General features: G+C 52.3%; 1 protein-coding gene across 1 annotated transcript in view; it reads right to left on the reverse strand.

Moving 5' to 3' along the window:
- Window positions 1-16,825, reverse strand: part of ZFP92 (ZFP92 zinc finger protein) — a 66,099-nt gene that overhangs the window by 13,925 nt on the left and 35,349 nt on the right. The gene's annotated exons all lie outside the window — the stretch shown is intronic.

Below are 16,825 nucleotides of genomic sequence, written 5' to 3' on the forward strand. Positions count from 1 at the left end.
CATGGCACCCCAATAAGGGACCAGCCCACTTGAGTCAGGAGGGCAAAGCTAAGAAAGTGAGGGCAGTGAGAGGGGAGTCGGGGAGGAGCGGTGTGCAGACAGATGGAGAAGGAGTAGTGAAGAGCTACTGGGTGCATTGGTCTTTCCCTTGGTCCCCCCATGTGACTGTCAAACCGGGCCACAGGGTAGGCATTGGGGTCTGCATTTTCCCACAGGAACATGCCTACCGTTGACAGTGATGAGTTCCTCCCAAAGTTAGGAATGGGAAAAACACTGTGGACGAAAAGCAGCAAGGAAAAACAGCAGGATGGCGTGTTCTTGTCCATCCCCGCCCTGGCTGTTGGGAATTGAGCACAAGGTGGGTACCTTTCCTTACGCAACCAGAGCTCAGGCATCTTCTCTTCAAATGGGCCCTGACCAGGAGAGTGCAGGCCTGCAGTGAGAACCCCCCGCCATGCTGATGCTCCCAGGACAGCAGCTGCCTGCCCCTGGCTTATAGGGGAGAAGCTGGGATCCCCACTCAGGGTGCTTCTGGCCTTAGGGAGCAGGGTTCTCAGGGGGCCAAATGCAGCACAGCTTCAGGGGCCCTCCCCTGGAGCAGAGGCAGGGAGGTCCCCTGTGGCCCTTGGTTGTGGGCTCTGATGCCCAATCTTGTCCTCTCGCCAGGAGTCTGGCTAGACAGGCCTGGTCCTGGGCTCTAGAGGTATAATGGGGTGAACGATAGTCCCTCAAAAGATATGTGCACGCCCTAACTCCCAGAACCTGTGAATGTGAGTTTTCCGGGAAAAAACTCTTTGTAGATGTGATGAAATTAAGAATCTCAACATGAGATCATTCTGGATGACCCAGGTGAGCCTTAAATCCAATGACAGGTGTTCTTATAAGAGATAGAAGAGGAGAGACACAGACACAGAGGAGAAGCCACTTGAAGACAAACGCAGAGACTGGAGGGATGTGGCCACAAGCCCTGGGTAAGGCAACTCCTGTGGCTTTGGGCAATTATTAGAGAGCCTTGGCATGCAACCTTCACGGAAGGAGGGAGTGAGGGCCTGAGGCTGGGAGGGGGGGCTCTGGGAGCTCTCCGTGCTACCCTATTTCTGTCCCTAGCCCAAACCTCTCCTCAGAGCCCTTGCCCCTTATATCCAGCTGGCTTCTTGTCATCTCCACTTTGATGTTTCCAACTCATATGTCCAAAATAGAACTCATGATTTTCTATGCTCTTCCTGAGTCCTCAGCCACAGTGACTGGAGCCCCCATACACCCATGTCACAGGCCAGAAATCAGAGACACGTCCCTCACTCACCTTCCACATCTGACCAGCCACAGTGTTTGCTTAGTTCTCCACATGTTTTAGGTTTGTTATATCTGCCCTATCGGCTCAACTCTATGACGCTGCCACTACTATTGCTCAGGCCACCACCATCTCTCCCAGGACAACCCCAACTGCCCCTTGATAGACTTTCTGCATCCACTCTGTGCCCTGCCCCCCCATAATTCTTCCACAAGGAAGCAAGAGAAAACACCTGAAAATACGTGCTCATGTTACACACACACACACACACACACACACACGAGTGCACTTGCATCTCTGACTTCAAACTGTTCAGTGGGTTCCTAACTCTTAGGTAAAGACCAGCCCCTCCCTGAGGCTCACGAGGCCTACACGGCTTGTCCTCTAGCTTCAGTACGTGGTGTTCTCTCTCTGTGGCACTCTGTGTGTGTGGCTCTCGCTCTCGCTCTCCCTCCCTCCCTCTCTCCCTCTCTGCTCCTGCCACACTGGTCTTCTTTCAGTTTGATACTCACTGTGTTCCTTTCAGCCCCAGGACTGAAAATTTACACCCGCATTTCACTCAGCTGACACCAGTCAGTGTGCTGGCCCCTCCTCTCACTCCCTCGCCCCCGGCCTTAGCCCTGTAGGGACACGGTGGACCCTTCAATGGCACTTTACAGCAGGCCATGGGAGACTCTCCAGGGAGACCTCGTCCCAGCTGCCATCCTTCAGCTAATTCCCTTTGCGCTGCCATTGGCCACAGTGAGGTGTGACGGCTAAAGATTCCAAGTGGTACAAGGGCCTCCCAACGACACGCCTCGAAAGGAGCCCCAGCCCCCAAGCTCCTGCTGGGTGGCCGGGGGCTGGAAGGTCATGGCTAATACCTGCAGGGCAAGTCTGGGGGAAAGCGGGCGGTGGGGGGGCTTAAGGTGCGGGGCCATAGGAGAATGGGGTCGGGGGCCGGGTCTTTGCTTCCTGTCTCTTGGAACTGAAGTGTGAGGGGGAGCCAGTCCGATGGCGAGAGCAGGGCCTGTGGTCTGTGGTCAGAGGCAGGGCACACACCACTGCCCGAGCAGCCCGTCCAGGCCCAGGTGGAGTCGGCAGTGGAGAGAGGAGCCTGTGAGGAGGGGTGGGGAGGCCCTGGGACCGGGAGTCTCGAGGCACAGCTTCAGTGAGTGTGAGTGTGTGTGTGTGTGTGTGAGTGTGCACACATGTGGTGTATATGTGGGTGAGTGTGTGTGGTCCACGGTAATGGTTTCTGTGAATATGTGTGAATGTGTGTGTGACTTTGTGTGGGGTTTGTGTGAGTGTGTGTGAGTGTGTGTGGTTTTATGAACGTGTGAGTGTGGGAGCACTCAGGCTGAATTACTTTCTCTGACGGGAGCCTGAGACTTCCAGTGGCTTCCCTCTTCCCCATGAACTGGAGGAAGAACACAGCTGACTCCTTCCAACTGAGGGGGCCAAGGAGACTGGTTGGGGGGGACCCTGTCCCCAATGTCCTGCCCTGTCTCCATTCCCCAAAGCTTCAGGTGCTCTACTCATGTCCCACATGGAGTGGCTGGAGACGTTTCCACAGGCCTTGACATCCTTTCACATCTCCTTCTCCGTCTCTGGCCCGCAGTCCAAGCCCACGTTGTTCTAGCCCCTCCTGGCCCTGCGGGGACCCGAGGCAGCCGGCGGAGGCCCACAGAGTGGCGCCCTCCACCCCCTGCCACGCCCTCTCCAGCAGACAGGGCTACGTCCATGGCTCTGCAGCCGCGGGGTGGCCGCTCACCGTGTGGACGGCTCTCCCTGGAGCCCCAGGTGCCAGCCCAGTCCCCGTGTGCAGAGGGGAGACTGTATTTAGCAAATGGCCGCTGAGATCCCCCCTGTGGAGCGGCTGCTTGGGTCGGCACCTCGGTGCCTGTCCCTTGGGGGGCACTGTGGAATTGGCCTTGAGCAGCTCCCCACAGGGGCTTGGTGTGGGACCTTAAGCCTTGCTCTGCAGACACACTCTAGTGGTCACACTGGGCTTTGGGGGACAAGTTCACCAGAGCGGGGCTCCAGGGACTCTGCCAGCAGCCAGGCCCCCCAAGGAGCCAGTGACCTCTGGGTGAGCAGGGATCTGGGCTCAGGTTGGCCTTGAGGGAGCTTGTGAGCCTGCACTCCAGTGGCCGCCTTGCAGACCCCAAAGCCTGGTCTTTTTGAAGACTTTGGGCTGGAGAGGCTGCTTCAATCATTGCCACGTGAGCTGCCAGTCTCTCCATCTGGTGTGTTCCAGACATCTGGTTCATTCCAAGCTCTTGGGGGATCTGAGAACCTTGCCCTGGGGGCTGCATCAGGAACTCGTGCTGGCTGCCAGCACTGCTACAGGGCGGTGCTGCCCTGCAGGGTCCCCAAGAGGTCAGGCCCCAGAAATTTCCCCTCAGTGATCCTTTCGCCGAGCCCTGCCCTCTGGAGCCCATGGACACAGATGCCCTCAGGGCTGGGGGGCTCAGGGACCCAAGGGCACACGTGTACTTCTAAAGCAGAAGGTGGATGTTTGCAGGTGCACATAGAGGGGCAGCGGGGAGGGGTGGAGGAAGCAGTGAGGCATCCCCAGCTGGGAGACAGCACTTGTCAAGTGTACCGTGTCGCCCGGGGTAAACTGCAACTCATTTTCCCAGAATTCCCTGCTCTTTATGGTCCCAGGTTCGGGTTGACCACAGGCTGCTGGTTCCTTGTTGCCCCTTGCTCCGCTTTGTCCTCCTGGGGTGCCTCGCCATCCTCATTGCCTTTGCCTTTCAGCAGTAACTTCGGGCCACTTTCTCTTTAACTTCTTCCCAGGGGGCTGGGAAGGTCTGCCATCTAATGCCCTGGGTCACGGTTTAAGGAACCACTCAGTCTTGGGATTGCCCAAGACCCCCGACTTGGTCATCAAAGGGATGGAGCCCATTCGCCACGTCCAGCCACGTTGGGATATCAGACATCTCCTTCTATGCTAGTCTTCAGCTCCCTTGTGAGGCCCCTGAGAGGCAGCCAGCTGAGGGCTGGCTCCCAGCCATGACACATCTCCCAAAGATCTAGTGTGACATGTAACAGACACATTGGATATGACCTCACAAGTATGATGGCTGGCAGAGGGCTGGGCTGGGTGACAGTTCTCACCCATCTTCTTCCGCATAGAGCAGCTCTCAGCTTGGACGGGCTAGGTCTTCCCAGCCTGGGCCCCTCCCCAGTCGACAGCCTGTGAGCTGGCGGAGCTGGGTGCTCTGTGCTCCTGCCTGAATCTTAGCTGCTTGTGAAACATACCGACTTAAGAAAGGAAATTCCTTCAAAGCCTTGGGCTTTCCTCCCCTCCAGTTTAACAGAAAAATGATGGGCTGGCCTGGCTTCAAAGAGGAAAATGGCTACAACCCCAGACCACAAATTAGGAAGCTCTCCAACCAAACACTGCTATGTCTGGACAGGGATAGGGAGCAAGCTGGGCCAGCAATGCATCCTCAGAACTGGAGCAGGAATCAGACTGCCCCTAAGTCCAAGGTTACAGTCCGGAAGATCTGGTTAGATTAATGAAAATTAAAGACACAGAGCACCGGAGCAGCAGAATGTCACTGTGGAGACCCAGGGAGAAGATGTGGACATGTTGGCAAAATCAAGGGCATTCACAGCCCAATATGGGCCCTATACATAAAAGGGAAACAGCAACAATTACAAAAATAATAAGGGGAGGAAAGGAACGGAAGCAAACAGGAAAAGGAAAGCACATCACAAGGGGAATTACACGAATAATACAGGAAGACTCTAGATGAAAACAAAAGAAAACAAATAAAAAAACCCCAAAACTCCATAGATGCAAAAAAGTTTCAGAAAACATGATTGCTCAGAATAAAATTTGAAGAAGAGATGTAGGGTTCAAAGAAGAGACTATAGGAAGGCAGAAGGAGATGGAAGGAACGTAGCAGAACTCAGAAAAGAACTAGAAGAGAAAAATAGAAATATTACTGAGATGAAAGCCACACTGAGAGCAATAACGATTCAAGTAAATGTGACCAAGGAGACCACGTACATAATGGCCACCTGGGGACACAGCAATTAGGCTTGAAGAAATCACAGAATACAAAATGGGAGAGAGTAGAAGATTGCAGAACAGACGACAATCTGGGAGATAGCAAAGGAGTTGCAACACATATATAATTGGTTTCCTAAAAAAGAGAACGACCAAGAGAACAATATCTTCCTGGGAAAAGTCATACTGGCCTTAGACTTCTCTGAATCCGTTCTCTTTGCCAGAAGCCAGTGGGAAAAGTTTTCCAAACTTCTGAGGAAGACAGTTTGTTCCGAGAATGTTCCATTCATCCAACTTGTCCTTCAAGTCTAAAAGCGGAAAGTTAAAATTACCACTGAAAAATAAAGGCTAGCCAAATAAAAGATGAATTGAAGCAAAGAACTTAGAAATGGAAGAACAATCCTGACCACTGAATCCATTTATATGCAGAACTAATATTCCATAACTGTGGAATTATGCATTCATACTTACTCTACTATAGGACAGAACGGAAATCTCAGAAATCTTGACAATGTAAAAGTAATAATCTAACCAAAACCAGAGGTGGAGGACTGAGGGGGCGGCAGGAAGAGTGTGGAATGATTTGTTCATCTGTTAGAGCAGAGAGTCATTGGATACTGTGTTGGAATATATCATTAACATAATACTTCAGGGACTTCCTTGGCGGTCCAGTGGTTAAGACTCTGAGGTCCCAAAGCAGGGGGTATGGGTTTGATCCCTGGTCAGGGAACTAGGATCCCACATGCCATGCAAGGCATGACCTAAGACATAAAATAAATAAATAAAGATTAAAGTTCAAAAAAACCCCCAAAACATAATATTTCACTCTTTAACTTTTGTGAGATCTTTTAGGAACTAACACTCCTCGTGAAGAAACATTTAGTACAAGTTCAGGTTTCTTGCAATTTCTTCTTCTTTGTTCCCAATCAAATTAAATGAGTGTAATGCAGGCATACATCAGACACGTCTCGGGTTCGGTTCCAGACTACCTCGATAAGTGAATATTTCAATAAAGCAAGTCCTGCTCAGTTATTTATTTGAGAAGTGTTTACTGTACCCCTCCTGTGTGCGTTTGTCAGTCGAGGGAGGATGGGGCCTGGGCTGGAGTCATCGGCAGGGATAATGGAAAGGGGTGGATGGCTGGACCGGGGATCGACCGAGGGGCTGAGAAAACAAGGGTTCGTGATGGACTGGAGAGGGGCATGGGCTTGTGGTTGAGGAAGAAGGAGGAGTCAAGGATGATGGGGAGGTTTTCAGCCTGGGCAACTGGATGGGAGTTACCGGTCAGCAGGTGTGTCCATCAGGGGGCAGGCGATGTGCTCCTAACCTGGGCTGCTCTCGTGTTGGGAGAGGGAAGGGCACAGGTTGAGGAGGACATCACCCTGCACGCAGCCTCTGCCGGGTCCTCACTCAGTGTGCCCTGCTGGAAGCTGCCTCCCCTGCCACGCTGGCATCTGTGCCCACGGGCTGGTAGCATGTATCCTCCAAGGCTTCCTTCTAGGTCAAGGTGGCTTTCATGGCTGGCCTGGGAAGCCAGCTGTGAGTAGCATGCGTGGTTCAGGTGGGGAAAGAAACAGATCCAAGTCCCAACAAGCGACATCTATCGGCCCTTGGCGCTGTGTGTGTGTGTGTGTGTGTGTGAGTGAGTATGTGGGGGAGCTTCTCGTAGATGGAGACAGGCACCCTCTATGGGAAACGGTTGTGTCCCAGAGCCCGGTAGGGGCCTCCCCCAGTGCAACGCCTCCCCAGCTCTGGAGCTGCGTTGGGTGAAAGGGAACGGGCAGGAGGCCAGAAGTATCGAGACGTATTGCTCCCCTCCCCAGCAGCCTCCCAGTAAGAGATGGGAGAGGGTGCTGCAAGCCCCCTTCACTTCCAAACAGCTGCAGAGGCTTGTCCTGGCTTGAAACTTCCCAGGGTACAGAGGGATGCTAGCGCTACCCCCTTTTCCGTCTGCCTCTGTCTCTCTCCCCACCCCTCTCTCTCCCTCTCTCTGTGTCACACACACAAACACGAAGCCAAGAGGCCCCTGAGGAAAGCCGAGACCTCACTGGGTACAACATAACCCTGTGTGGCTTCCAGTCAAAGCTAAGAATGATCTAGCCCTTCCTGTTCTCAGAACTGTGCTGTTTCCCAGACAACCAGTTTTGTCTAATCATGGTCAAGGCAACGTACATTTCTGCTCAGAATCAAGGTCACAGTATAATACCAATTCACCACGGCAACAGCAGAGTACTCATCTGACACGGGAGATGGGATTTGCAAGGAAAACCGCGTGCAGAGCGCTAGTTCCCTGCCCGCTGAGCTAAGCTTCTTTGTCGCAGGCTCCTGGTTACCCTGCACCGTGAAATAGGCTTCACCCTGGTGGAGTCTGGAACCCATGTCCTTAAGAGGTGCAGAGGCCCTTGGAAGTTTGACGTAAGTAATTTGCCAGAGCCAGCCAGGCACGTGGTGCCACTGGTAAACCAATGTGTCACAGCAGGATCGTTCTACCTGCCCTGGCTTCAGGGGCTTAGTTCAGTCTGCAAACCCACACAGGTCACCTTGCCCTTTGCAAACAAGCTCCGTGCTGCCCCAAGTCAAGCTCACCGTGGGACCCAGGCAGCCGCCCGCCATTGGTGGGTCTCGGACGGAATAGCTCTGATGAACAGAGGTTCTAGAACAAAACCTTGTAGCTTAAGATTTGATCCTGTTCCTAATTTTTAGGCCCAAGGCCAATTGTCAGTCACCTCCTAGCTCATGGCTGTCATCTCTGGCCCCTGAAATCAGAGCGAGGAGGCACTGCTCCCTCTGTTTTGGTAAGCGTGGGCCTGGGAGCACCATGCAGTCTGTGAGTCTGAGCTCAGGTCCGGAGCCTTGGAGCCCTGCGGCCCCATGGGCTGAGGTCTTCATGAAGGTGAAGGTCACCTCGCACGGTCTGCCCTACCCCCAGCCCCATGGAGGGGACTGGCTGTTGGCCTCGGGGAGAAAAGGGTGGAAAGAGAACACAGGCAGGAAGGAGGGCAAGAGGACCGCCTGGGCATGAGCCTGGCCATGATCAAGGAGAGCTTGGGAACTGGGGTGGGTGCGCGTATGGTGGTCCACGTTGGGGGAGCTGGTGTGGGGAGGGGGCGGACTCCACACACTCTTACTGTTGCTGTTGGTGTCAGAACTCGGGACAGCAAGTCCGTGTCCCCTCTGCTGTCTATCCCAAGGCGGTGCCAGGTGTTTGAACTGGGGTAATGGGGTCCCACAGCAGTGACATTTTTAAAAAAGGCCACCAGGACAAAAGGAAACATTAGGTGTAACACCAGCTCCCGGGTGGCTTCGCATCCACCCTGGTCAGTGAGAACGCACAGGTAACCATGCTGGGTTAGTGAGTCCTCAAAAATGCACGCTTCTGACAACCTCGAATGTCATGTGGGCCTCCCCCGACCCTGATTCAAGTTAGGACGCATGGGCGGGGCAGCCATTTCTCTGGTGCTGAAAGCAGGACATATGTCTCAAGATGACGTGAAACGTACAGGGTGGCAGGCCCGAAGCTGCAGCACCAGGAGAGAGGGGCCGTAAGAGGGGCCCCCTCAGCGCTCCTGGGGCCCTGGGTCCTGCCTGAGGCCTTGAAGGCCAGTTTCAAGTCCCCCTCCTAGGTGAGGGCGGGCGATGGGGTCTCTGAGGGGCCCTCGGGAGCAGAGATGCAGTGAGAAGTACCACTGCCTTCTATTTGTGTCTCTGAGCGCCCCAACCAGAAAGAAGGTGGCACAGAGGAGCCCGCAGGTACATTCTGCTCCTGGCATGCTAGCATCCCTCCCTGGCCGTCCGTGCCCTCTCCTCCCCAGGCAGGGCTGTCTCTCCACATTTGGGACCAGACTCTGAAGCCCGCCTTCCACAGCACCCTCTCCAGGGGTCTCCCGCCTTGCCTCGGTTACAGCCTGTGACCTCATGGGCCACTTCTGTCTTACCTGCTGGCCTGAGAGCCTCCCTTGGGGACCTCTCAGAGCCCAACTGACCCTCTTCCACCCGAAGGCGCCATTTCCAGAAGCCCCACCTTGGTGACTTCTATTTCAGAGCTGTAAGGCCTCGAGGTCGAGAACTGGCCCGCAGTCAGTGAGCACAGCTCCAAGGGCAGGGTCTGGGAGAGTGGCCAGTGCTGACAAGGTCTGTCCTCGATCAGCAGCTCAGCTGATGGAAACATGTGTTCTAACTTAGAGCGCTCCGTGACTCAGGCCAGGGTCTCCCAGGAAGGGCTGGAGGCAACCTCTGTAGCCACGTGGTCAAGTGATCAAAGCCCGCCTGACAGGAAACTCTCTCACTCCACTGCTTTGGTTACCAACTTTCCGAAACTTACATTCTGTTCGGATCTCACGGTTCAAGGAAATACCAAAAGCACTTTGTAGCAGATGCTGTGCTGGGCACTTTTCCACAGCTCACCTCATTTCATCTTTACAACCCCTCCCTTCACTTATTCTGCCAGTGGTCGTTGAGGCCCGGCCAACGCCAGGCTAGGTCTTGGGGCACGTGAAAGCCCAGAGGACAGACTCAGGGAGGTGGACATTCATGGAAGATCCCACTCCCACGTTAGAAAAGAATGGACTGGGAGAAGTGCCCCGAAGTGAACAGACAGGATAGAGATGAACAGGGGTGGGGTCAGGGAAGGCGATCTGAGCAGGTGACCTCGAATCTGAAACCTGAAGGACAAGCAGTAGGGGCAGGAGGCTGTTCCATGGAAGTGAGACACACGTGCCAAGGCCTCGTGTGGCACATGTGACCCAAAATGTGGAACACGATGGGAAACTGAGGCTTTCTTTGCCAGAACCATTGTTATGACCCCACTTCTTTCCTGGCGGGGTGACTATTTCCCTTTCATGACCACGAGCTCCGTGAGGGCAGGGAACGTGTGGTTCCCCAGACACCCCAGCTCCCTGCCCTTTGCCTGCGCACAGCAGGTGTCGTTCTAGGACACTGAAGTTCGTGGAACACCCGCTCTGGCCCGCCTGGGTCAGGAGTTCTGGGCACAGACATGGAACTCGGAGTTTGGTGGGGGAGCGGGACAGCTCCCTGGGGGCCCCACACCCCCACCTAGAGGCCCGAGAGTGGGCCACCAGGGAGCCCCGAGATCCATTTGGAAACCTTGGCTGCAGCTGAGCCCACCAGCCTCACCGCCCACTCTTGCCAGCTCCCTGAGCCTCCTCTCCACCCCCCGCTCCCTGCACTTCCCTCCACCGTCTCCTCTGTGCCCTCCCCAGGCCTTCCAGTGTGCCCTCCTCCAGCCCGCACCCCCTCTCCTCCAGCTCCTGCTTCAGCTGACGTGTGTCTCTAGGGGCCACCACCTCACACTCCTCTTGTCTTCCCACCTACAGAGTCACTTCCTGTACCTGCGTTCCTCTGCCTGTGTATACACTCTGGCCCTTCTAGTCAGATGCGTGTCGAGTGTCCCTGTTGCTTGTGCCCCCCTTGGTTCCCTGTTCTGTGGGTACACCCTGGGCCTGCCCCCTCCCTGACAGCCGAGCACCTCCTCATTCTGTCCTCCCCCCACTCCTCTCCTCCCCCCTCCCGTGACCTTGATGGGAGACAGCACCAGCCCAGCCCCTTCTGGGCTCCCCTTCTTCACTGCCTGGAATTTCGGGGCTGCCCCTGACCACCTCCTCGGCACCCCTGCCTCCCACGTTGCTGCTCATTCATCCCATTTCTTGAGCACCAACTGTGTGCCTGGCACTCTGCTAGGCACTGAGACAGAGCCGGGAACCCAGATCAGCCAGTTCCCTGCCCTCATGGATGTCACAGTCCAGACACAGGAAAGTCACCTCACAGTTAAAAAACCGCTTACAAATGGTGACAAAGTGCTGTGTAGGAAAACGTCAGGCATCCTGAGAGCCCAAAAGGGTCCAAGTGTAGTCTAGGAGGAAAGGGGGCAGAAAAGAGGCCTCGAGGAAGTGACTTTTATGCTGTGATCTCCAGGAAGAGGAGAAGCAGAGTCCCTTCTCTTGGGTGTTAGCCTGCTGCAGCCATGTGTTCAGCCAGGGACCAAATCATGATTGGCAAGTGTATTAGCTAGCTACGGCTGCGTAACAGATTATCACAAACTCAGTGGCCTTCACCAACAGCCGCTTATTAGCTCATAGCCCTATTGGTCAGAAGTTCCAGGAATGATATGGCTCGGTCCTCTCTCAGGTCTCACAGGTTTCCCTCAAGGTGTCACCAGGCTGCCTTCTAGCCTGGAGTCTCATCAAGGTCATTGGCCACGTTCAGCTCCTTGTGGCTATAGGAACAAGATCCCCGTTTCCTTGCTGGCTGTCAGCTGGGAGCTGCTCTCAGCTCGCCGAGACTGCCTGCATTCATGCTACATGGCCCCCTCCATCTTCAAAGACAGTAGGAGAATTTCCTTCTCATCGAATCCCTTTCATGCTTTGAATCTCTGACTTCCTGGTCTCTGGCTACTAGACCCAGATTTAAAGGGCTCCTGGGATCAGGTCAGGTCCAATGGGGATAATTTCTCTTTCTTAAAGTCACCTGTGTCCTAGAACATAACCCAGTCATGGGCGCGGTGGCCCATCAGATTTGCAGGCTGGGGCATCACACAGGAGCTGGGACTTGGGGTATGTCAGAGAAAACTCAAAGCTGAACCCTAGTTAAAGAGGCAAGAACAAGTGTTAATCAGTAATATACTATTGCACTGGGGAAAAGAGCCCAGTGTGAACTCAACACAACTCCAATCCGTACAGAGGGGACTGGGAGTTTTAAGTGGGGCTGGTCCACGTGAAACCTGCATGGCTTTGCTAACTGTTGCTTCTCAAAGTTAGGCTCCTGCCATCCCACAGAGGCTGGGAGATCAGGGCCCATCTTTAGGCGTGGGCTAGAACAAACTGCAAGTTCTTTTGGCAGCCTTGAGTTTTCTCAGGCCAGCGCTCTAAGGAGGCTAGGGTCATTCTAGGGAGGCAGACTGGAGCCGTCAGAAAATGTGTTAGTGTTTTTTTTTTTTAATTTAATTTTATTTATTTAATTAATTTATTTTTTATATAGCAGGTTCTTATTAGTCATCCATTTTATACACATCAGTATATACATGTCAATCCCAATCTCCCAATTCATCACACCACTACCCCCCCCCCCCCGCCGCTTTCCCTGTTTGGTGTCCATACTTTTGTTCTCTACATCCGTGTCTGTATTTCTGCCCTGCAAACCGGTTCATCTGTACCATTTTTCTAGGTTCCACATACATGCATTAATATACGATATTTGTTTCTCTCTTTCTGACTTCCTTCACGCTGTATGACAGTCTCTAGATCCATCCACGTCTCAACAAATGACCCAATTTATTTCCTTTTTATGGCTGAGTAATGCTCCATTGTATCTATGTACCACATCTTCTTTATCCATTCATCTGTCGATGGGCATGTAGGTTGCTTCCATGACCTGGCTATCGTAAATAGTGCTGCAATGAACATTGGGGTGCATGTGTCTTTTTGAATTATGGTTTTCTCTGGGTATATGCCCAGTAGTGGGATTGCTGGATCATATGGTAATTCTATTTTTAGTTTTTTAAGGAATTTCCATACTGTTCTCCATAGTGGCTGTATCAATTTACATTCCCATCATGTGTTAGTGTTTTGTTCAAGTCTTTATCAGCCAAGGTTGAGGCCTTGTGGGGAAGAGTGCTCAGAGGAGGAATTCTGCCGGCCACAGTGAGTCACTCATGTGGGTCTCATTCCACGTGCCAGTGGGCGCTTCGGCACGGCCACGAGTGCATCCAGGGTTTGTGGGGCCTAAAACTTATGCAATTTGGAGGGCCCTGTTTAAGAAAAACAACATAAAATTACAAATACAATATTGCTAGTGCCCCTCCCAGGACCTGAGAAGGAGCCTATGCTAAGGAGCTTATACAATCGGGGGAGTCAGAAGTCTGAAATCAGTATCACTGGGTCAAAATCGAGGTGTCAGCAAGCCTGTGCTCCCTCTGGAGGCTCTAGGGGAAAATCCATTTTCTGGTCTTTTCCAGCTTCTAGAGGCACCTGCAATCTTTGGCTGGAGGCCCCTTCGTCCATCTTCGATGCCAGCGGTGCAGCATCTTCTAACTCTGTCTGCTGCCATCACTTTGCCTTCTCACTTCTGCGGCTCAGATCACCCCCTTATAAGGATTCACATGACCGCTTAGGGCACTCCCAGATCATCCAGAGTTGTCTTCCGGTCTCAACATCCTGAACTCGAGCACAACTGCAAGGTGCCTTTTGTCATATAAAGTCACATTCACAGGTTCCAGGGATTAGAACGTAGACATCTTTTGGGGGCCACCACAAGTCCACTGCCCTTGGCTACAGGGGCTCTCAGCAGTACAGGAGGTGCAGAAGCCTTGGAGCACAGCCAGGGAAGAGTCTGCGCCCTCTGGAAAATTCTGCTTTCTGCTGGGATTTACAGCACAATCCGAATGGAATGTAAGAACTGGGAAGCCGGCCTAGAAGATTCAATCCCTGTAAGGGCTGTACAAGTCCCTCGTACCTAGAATTCCATTATGCTTACTCAGGAACTGGGAAGGACTGTAAAGGTCCTGGCCCAGCTGGGGTCCAATGAGCTCAGAATCACAGCCCATGGAGGGAAGGGCCACTGCAGTCACCTAAAAGGGACGAGTTGATGACCATAATAAAGGAGGCAGGAATGTACAGTGGAGAAAGGACAGCCTCTTCAATAAGTGGTGCTGGGAAAACTGGACAGCTACATGGAAAAGTATGAGATTAGAACACTCCCGAACACCATACACAAAAATAAGCTCAAAATGGATTAAAGACCTAAATGTAAGGCCAGACACTATGAAACTCTTAGAGGAAAACATAGGCAGAACGCTCTATGACATAAATCACAGCAAGATCCTTTTTGATCCACCTCCTAGAGAAATGGAAATAAAAACAAAAATAAACAAATGGGACCTAATGAAACTTCAAAGCTTTTGCACAGCAAAGGAAACCATAAATAAGATCAAAAGACAACCCTCAGAATGGGAGAAAAAATTTGCAAGTGGAGCAACTGACAAAGGATTAATCTCCAAAATATACAAGCAGCTCATGCAGCTCAATATCAAAAAAACAAACAACCCAATCCAAAAATGGGCAGAAGACCTAAATAGACATTTCTCCAAAGAAGATATACAGACTGCCAACAAACACATGAAAGAATGCTCAACATCATTAATCATTAGAGAAATGCAAATCAAAACTACAATGAGATATCATCTCACACCAGTCAGAATGGCCATCATCAAAAAATCTAGAAACAATAAATGCTGGAGAGGGTGTGAAGAAAAGGGAACACTCTTGCACTGCTGGTGGGAGTGTGAATTGGTTCAGCCACTATGGAGAACAGTATGGAGGTTCCTTAAAAAGCTGCAAATAGAACTACCATATGACCCAGCAATCCCACTACTGGGCATATACCCTGAAAAAACCATAATTCAAAAAGAGTCATGTACCACAATGTTCATTGCAGCTCTATTTACAATAGCCAGGAGACGGAAACAACGTAAGTGTCCATCATCGGATAAATGGATAAAGAAGATGTGGCACATATATACAATGGAATATTACTGAGCCATAAAAAGAAACGAAACTGAGCTATTTGTAGTGAGGTGGATGGACCTAGAGTCTGTCATACAGAGTGAAGTAAGTCAGAAAGAGAAAGACAAATACCGTATGCTAACACATATATATGGAATTTAAGAAAGAAAACGTCATGAAGAACCTAGGGATAAGACAGGAATAAAGACACAAACCTACTAGAGAATGGACTTGAGGACAGGGGGAGGGGGAAGGGTAAGCTGGGATGAAGTGAGAGAGTGCCATGGACATATATACACAACCAAACGTAAAACAGATAGCTAGTGGGAAGCAGCCGCATAGCACAGGGAGATCAGCTTGGTGCTTTGTGACCACCTAGAGGGGTGGGATAGGGAGGGTGGGAGGGAGGGAGACGCGAGAAGGAAGAGATATGGGAACATATGTATATGTATAACTGATTCACTTTGTTATAAAGCGGAAACTAACACACCATTGTAAAGCAATTATACTCCAATAAAGACGTAGAAAAAAAAAAGGGACAAGTTGATGGATTGATCGGTCCATTGGGCACCACCTGATGGTTCAAACAGGCGGGGGCGGGGGGCACTCGCATACTGCCTGGTTTCCTGCTGTGGTCGCATTTCCCGCTTCCTTGGGTTATTGAGCAGGAAGCAAAGTCTACTATGTGTGAATCCGAGGCCCCTCTTTGGTCTCGAAAGGGCTCTGTCCTTCCTGTCAGCCTCACATTCTCTCGGTCTAGCAGGCTCCAGGCTGAGCTCGCAGGTGCCCTCTGTCCTCTGGACCATGGGGACTGCCCGCTGTGGTTCTCCCGGCCTCCAGGTCGGTCTCCTCCACCGGTCCTTGGCAAGTGCCACTCACATCTCGCCCTCACCTGCTTAAAGCCGCTCAGTGGCCCCTTGCTGCCCCCAGCCGAGGGGCCAAGGTCGGCAGCAGAACTGGCCCCATCTCCTCAACGTCCCCCCACCCTTCTGCACACAAAAGTCACCAGAGTGAACACCGCCTCTCGGATGGACACACCCACCCTGGTGAACTCGCCATTCTCTCACACTTCTCCTTTGTTCAAAGCCTTCCTTTTCCTCAGGATCAAGCCCGATTCAACTCCCATCCCTACTGGACTCTGGATCTCCATTGCATTCTGCCCCGGGCACTACTGCTTGGTGCACTCACAAGGGTATGGGTTTCATGGGGCTGCCATAACAAAGGGCCATGAACTGGGGGGCTTAAAGTAATGGAAATGCATTCTCTCCCAGTTCTGGAGGCAGAAGTCTGAGGTCAGGTGTGGGCAGGGTTGGTTCCCTCTGGAGGCTCTGAGGGAGAATCTGTCCCAGGCCTCTCTTCCAGCTTCTGGTGGTGGCCAGTAATCCTTGGTGTTCCTTGGCTTGTGGCCACATCACTTCAATCTCTGCCCTCATCTTCACGTGGGCTTCTCCTCTGTGTCTGCATCTTGTCTTCTGTCTCTTATATGGACCCTAGTCATAGGGTTTAGGGTTCACCCTCATCCAGAATGATCACATATTGAGATCCTTCACTTAATCACACCTTTTCCCCAAATAAGCTCACATTCACAGGTTCCACGTGGATATGTCTTTTGGGAGGCCACCAGTCAACTCTCTACAACAGGTGTGTGTTTTCTATTGCTGCATAACAAATGACCAAAAATTTAGCAACTTTAAACAGCACACATTTTAGTCTCCCAGTCCCTGGGTTAGTATTTGGGCTTGACTGGTCCTCTGCACAAGATCCTGCCAGGCTGTAATCAAGGTGTTGGCTGGCTGCATTCTCATATGGAGGTGCAAGGGTCAACGCTCCTGGAAGCAGCCCTCAAACAATGACAGATGAGACTTGGAGGATAAATACCTCAGCTCCTTTGCATCTCAGGCTTGAGATTCACTTGTACACAGTGGTGACTTGCTTGATAACATACCCAGTGCTGACATCCTTCCTTCCCTGCCTCACTTCCCCATTCTCCCACTGGCCTTCATGGGGTCACTT

The sequence above is a fragment of the Globicephala melas genome, chromosome X (genome assembly GCF_963455315.2).
Source record: "Globicephala melas chromosome X, mGloMel1.2, whole genome shotgun sequence".
Classification (NCBI taxonomy): domain Eukaryota; kingdom Metazoa; phylum Chordata; class Mammalia; order Artiodactyla; family Delphinidae; genus Globicephala; species Globicephala melas.